Source organism: Mastomys coucha, unplaced genomic scaffold, assembly GCF_008632895.1.
Source record: "Mastomys coucha isolate ucsf_1 unplaced genomic scaffold, UCSF_Mcou_1 pScaffold3, whole genome shotgun sequence".
Lineage (NCBI taxonomy): Eukaryota > Metazoa > Chordata > Mammalia > Rodentia > Muridae > Mastomys > Mastomys coucha.
The window spans coordinates 34,212,195-34,218,079 of record NW_022196909.1 but is presented as its reverse complement, the minus strand read 5'-3'; the positions used below and the strand labels follow the sequence as shown (position 1 = coordinate 34,218,079).

General features: G+C 47.3%; 1 long non-coding RNA gene across 1 annotated transcript in view; it reads right to left on the bottom strand.

The window, feature by feature from the left end:
- Positions 1-3,149, bottom strand: part of LOC116074883 — a 3,743-nt gene extending 594 nt beyond the window's left edge. The window contains exons 1-2 of the long non-coding RNA XR_004112326.1: positions 2,780-3,149; positions 80-249 (exon numbers count right to left, since the gene is read on the bottom strand). This is a non-coding gene — a long non-coding RNA (uncharacterized LOC116074883). The remainder of the gene's footprint in view (positions 1-79; positions 250-2,779) is intronic.
- Between the last annotated feature and the right edge of the window lie 2,736 nt (positions 3,150-5,885).

The window sequence follows — 5,885 nt, the reverse complement described above, 5'->3', positions numbered from 1 at the left end:
CAAGTGTGTGAGTTATATGGCCTCTCTTGCCCTGTGACACTTTGGCAGGAGACAAGACGACCACAAGCCTTTCGCTTACCCAGTGTGTGTGACGCGCACAGCATGCTGGGATCCTTGCTTCAGCCCCTGCAGGTCCCTGCCATGATGACTCCCATTTGTTTGAATGTCATCTGTTTGTCATGAGAAAGTGAGATGTTTCCATGGTCTGAAGCAATCTCCTCTGAGGACTCAGGCAGGGATGACCACGTGCTAGGGTGGAAAAGGAGCCCTTCAGAAAATAGGCTGGAGAGATGGCTCAGTGGTTAAAGGCACTGACTGCTCTTCTGAAGGTCCGGGGTTCAAATCCCAGCAACCACATGGTGGCTCACAACCACCCGTAATGAGATCTGACGCCCTCTTCTGGTGTGTCTGAAGATAGCTACAGTGTACTTACATATAATAATAAAAAATAAGGACCGAGCAAAGGTCCCGAGTTCAATTCTCAGCAACCACATGGTGGCTCACAACCATCTGTAGAGCTACAGTGTACTCATTAAGTAAATAAATCTTAAAACAACAAAACTAAGAACATTTAAATGTATCCAAGATGCAGTTAGTGTCACAAAGGCCAGGCGGCTTCCCGTTGTCATACTCCTGGTGACATCATCTTGAGAAAATGATGTTGCAGTGTCAGGAAATGTCTCCCACATTAGCTTGTTCCTGTGATGCAGCTTACCTGGTTTACTTTGTTTCCTTTTGCAGGACTATGGGGCCAACACAGGGCCTTACACATTCTGGACAACCTGTGCTGGGTTACATCCCAGCTTTCTTTTTATGTCTTAGTTTAAGGCAGGATCTCATAATGTCCCCAAGTCGACCTTGGGTAAGCTATGAGGCCCACGCGGACTTTGACCATGATCCTTTTGTGCTGGCCTCCTGAAGGCGCCAGTTAAGTGTTTTCAGGAGAGAGTTGGTCTGATTTCCCTATACATTGTTCCTAGCAAGCACAGGTTTTAGTGGTTTTGTAGATGTACGTGGACCTGTTAGGAGCCAGATACAGTGTTAGGCCAGGATGAGTTTTGAGCTGAACAAACGGTTCTATTAGCTCACAGGGAAAAGAGATTAAAGATTTATTTATTTATTCAATGTATATGAGTACACTGTAGCTGTAATGATGGTTGTGAGCCAGCATGTGGTTGCTGGGAATTTGAATTCAGGACCTCTGCCCGCTCCAGTCGATCCCACTCGCTCTGGCCTAAAAGATTTATTATATCTAAGTACACTGTAGCTGTCTAAAGACACACTGGAAGAAAGAGGGCGTCAGATCTCATTATGGATGGTTGTGAGCCACCGTGTGGTTGCTGGGATTTGAACTCAAGCTTCGGAAGAGCAGTCAGTGCTCTTAACTGCTCGGCCAACTCTCCAGGCCAAGAAGACAGATTCAAAAGGCGAAAGAAATCTAGCAGAATTTTAGCGTAGACTGTCTGTCACGACGAAGGGGGGAATTCAGGACCCGAGGCTTATTTTCCTTCTGAGAATGTTCAAAAATATTGCAAGAATGCCATAGCTGACATGCCTGTTTGTAAGGAAGTAGATCCAAGAATCTATCCCTTGATTCATGAGTCAGGTAGCCCTAGATAAACTACCTGACTCATGGAGCTCCCTGTAAAATGAAGACGTTGAGGATGGGAACAGCAGAATGAACCAAGTCTAGGTTCTTTTTTTTTTTTTTATGATTTATTTTATGTATATGAGTACACTGTAGCTGTACGGATGGTTGTAAGCCTTCATATGGTTGTTGGGAATTGAATTTTTTAGGACCTCTGCTCACTCAGGCCCAAAGATTTATTATTATACATAAATACTCTGTAGCTGTCTTCAGATGTGCCAGAAGAGGGTGTCAGAATCTCATTACGGGTGGTTGTGAGCCACCATGTGGTTGCTAGGATTTGAACTCAGGACCTTCCGAAGAGCAGTCGGTGCTCTTAACCACTGAACCATCTCACCAGCCCCACCAAGCCTAGGTCTTACAAACAGGGAACACTCCACGGAACTGCTCTGACACCCAGGGAGCCATCCTGCTGAGGTCCTTTTGCCAAGGAAACTGGAAAAATTTGAGCCTCATAAAAGTCTCTGTCTTAGGTTTTGCTGTTGGGAACAAATACCACAGATGACACAGGCGACTTTTTTTTTTTTTTTTGGACAGGGTTTCTCTGTATAGCCCTGGCTATCCTGGAACTCACTCTGTAGACCAGGCTGGCCTCGAACTCAGAAATCCACCTGCCTCTGCCTCCCAAGCGATGAGATTAAAGGTGTGCGCCACCACTGCCCGGCCACAGGCAACTCTTAGAAGAACAACATTTAACTGGGACTGGCTTACAGTCAGTTAGGATGAGCGTCTTAAAGCCCACACCTGCAGTGACACACCCACTCCAACAGGGCCACACCTTGTAATAGTGGCACTCCCTGGGCGGAGCATATACAAACATCACTGCATCTATTGCTGTTTTGAGGTAGACCAGTGCCTGCTTGAAGCCAGAGAAAACAAAAGGTAGACTGGGACTGGCGTTTCAACTCCTACTTAAGATACCCACAAGTTGGTCAGAAAAACACCGGGGAGCCCCCCTGTGTGCCTAGAGCTGCTGGGGACAAGGGCTGATTGTGTGGAGTGCCCCCAACTCTACAGTAGCCAGGTCCACATTGCCCATCCTTTAAGTTCCTCTCTAAAGCCAAAATGTGGTGCGTTATCAAATCTAGATATGAACGCTATGGAACATGGGGTGGAGGCCAGAGGACTTACTTGCGGAAGTTGGTTCTGCCATGTGGGCCCTGGGTCAACTGCGGATTTCTTAGGCTTGCTGGCTGGCAACTTTCCTCATTTAAGCTATCTCACCACACACCCTCATTGCAATCTATTTGTTAATCTATCGTATCTAAGTAGGATGATACTGTGCTCTGAAACTTTAGTTTCGCTCTATTTCTTTGTAAGAATCTCCCACGTTGAGAAGCGCTGCTGCGGTTTGCGTGGCTTCCCCTCTGCGCTCCACAGTGACGTCACCAGTCATGGCTGACCTCTAGGGATGCACGCTCATCTCCTGCTCTGTCTTCTATGGGTTCTCTGGGCAAGGCCTTTTGTTTATTCGCGGGTCAGTTCTTACACCAGTCCTTCCTTCCTGTTCTAGTTTTGTATTTCTGAGCCCTAACCCCATCAGATGCATTTCCTAGGTTCCTGTGTTCCCTAACTAGCGTCTGCATTGGCCCCGTGGAGATACAGGGCGTGGGCAGTGGGAGAGATGACCTGCCTTCCTCTTCAGTCTCAGGTGGCGACATTTCTGTCCCTCAAGCACCCATGGGGCAAGCCTCCCTGGTTCCCTCCCAGAGTCTCCAGCTAACTATGACTGTCTTTAGCCCGTAGCCTTTTGTCTCTGGTCTCCTGAACTCACTAATCCCTGGCTGCCTGGCTATCTACCGTCTGTCTTATTTATGTCTATCTTCACATAACCAATGCCTTGGACTAAAGTCCTTCTGTATCAATACTTAAAATTGTTGTGCCAGGGAAAAGTTAGTGATCCCCTCCCCCCCCCAAATCACCCACAAGATCTGATCTGATGCAACTCACAGCAGGGTCTTTATTCTATTTGAGCTAGCTCTCCCCCTGCCCTCCAATGCAGGAGCTTCATGCAGATTGGTTTTGGGGGGTGGAGGAGCCCCGAATATCTATCGCGGCAAGACTTTATAGTAAGCAGCAGGTAGGAAATACATGTGCAAGCATCTAATTGGAAAGTTTCTGCGTCCTTTAACATAATTGGCTGGTGCTGGGAGTCCTATCATAAACTTCTGCTCCCCTCTGCATCGGTGGTCGTTAGGCAAAGGGTGGGCTTGTAACCTGGGGGTACAGGTTTGTTGGGGGAATAACCTGGAGACGCTGGTCTTGTTGAGGGTGTAACCTGGAAACTCTGTTCTTGTTGGGGATTAGCCTAGAGACTGGAGGTAGGCTCAGGTTTTGTTGGGGGGGGGGGGAAGAGCAGCTTTGAAAACTAATGTTAGATATCAAAATGGTTTTGGTTTTCCTGATTGAATCCTAACCTGTAGGTTGTCTACTTCAAGTATAAGTTGCTTTCTGAGTTGAAGATGGAGGTGTTGCCCCTGTTCAGGAAGCGTTCCAAACCCCAAAAGACCATCAAGGAACTGAATCGGTTGCAATCACACTAGGGTCTTTATTAAAACTCGAACTTGGGCTCACCACCATCACTGACACAGAAGCAAGGGAGGGTGAAGCACCAAGCCCAGTTTCAAGCAAGCATTTATAGAGGCAAACAAACGAGCAAATAAGCAAGGGGGTTTCCAGCTTGGCGCACATCTGATTGGAGGGGAGCTATTATGGACTTTGCTGCCCTTTAAAATGATTGGCTTGTGCTGGGGGTGGAGCCATAAATTTAAGTTCTGCTTTCCTCCCGATTGGTGGTTAGTAGGGAATGACCTGGAGACTAGTGCTAGGTGCCGGCTTATTGGTTAACTTGAGTTCAGCCTTAGGTCAGGTTCTCTAAGGTGGAGCCTGAACCCAAGATGGAGTTGGTCTGGTCTCTCAGTGGTACATGGCCTGTACTTTTTAGTGTTCTGAAGTCTGACGACACTTAAACTGGTCAAGGCTGGAATAATAGAAACGAATACGTGACTTCAGATAGAAGATTTCATTTTTGGTTTTTTACGTTTTTGAGTTCTGCCAGACCAGGCTTCAGTATGTAGCTCAGGCTGGCCTCAAACTCCTGGCAACCCTACCAAGTGCGGGAATCTCAAAGGTAAACCGCTGCATTGGACTTCGATAACCAAACTCCCCAGAACATTGCTGATGAGACAGGAGCTGTCAATCATGAGCTAAGTAGCAAGCCTAGGCTGTCTGTATTGACAGTTCCTTGCAATATGTAAATAGTCGGTGTGTTGCCTAAACAGAGAAGTGGCTTAAAACAGAATAGCTGAGGAGGAAACGGGTCAGCATCCTCAAGGGTGGAGGTGGCTGGGCGCACAAGAAGTACGAGACTCTGTCTACTGCAAATGTACCCAGGACCCCCGGGGTGGAAGTCTTTTCTGGGGGGTGCCAAGGAAATGTTAGTGATCCCCCCAAAACACACACAGGAGCCGATCTGATGCAACTCACAGCAGGGTCCTTTATTCTATTCCAGCTAGCTCCGGCCCCTCCAAAGCACCGTCATCACGTAGTTTTGGTGATGGGAGAGCCCGAATGTCTATGGGGCAAGGCTTTATAGCAAGCAGCAAGCGGGGAATGCATGTGCAAGCATCTAATTGGAAAGCTGCTGTGGCCTTTAGCATAATTGGGAGTCCTATCATAAATTTAACTTCTGCTCCCCTCTGCATTGGTGGTTGTAAGGTAGGGGGTGGGCTTGTAACCTGGGGGTACAGGTTTGTTGGGGGGGATAACCTGGAAACTCTGCTCTTGTTGGGGATTAGCCTAGAGACTGGAGGTAGGCTCAGGTTTTGTTGGGGGGCAACTTGGAAACTAATGCTAGATACCAGCCTGTTAGTTTACCTACCTGAGTTCAAACTTAGATTGGGGTCTCTAAAATGGAGTCTGAGCTTAAAAGCTTTGGCATCTCACCTCCCAGCTTTTCCTTTCTTTTTCTTTCTTTCTTTCTTTTTTTTTTTTTTAAGATTTATTTAAAGGCAGGCAGTGGTGGCCCACGCCTTTAATCCCAGCACTTGGGAGGCAGAGGCAGGTGGATTTCTGAGTTCGAGGCCAGCCTGGTCTACAGCGTGAGTTCCAGGACAGCCAGGGCTACACAGAGAAACCCTGTCTGGAAAAAAAACAAAAAAAAAATTTACTTATTATTATAAATAAGTACACTGTAGCTGTCTTCAGAAGCACCAGAAGAGGGCATCAGATCTCATTA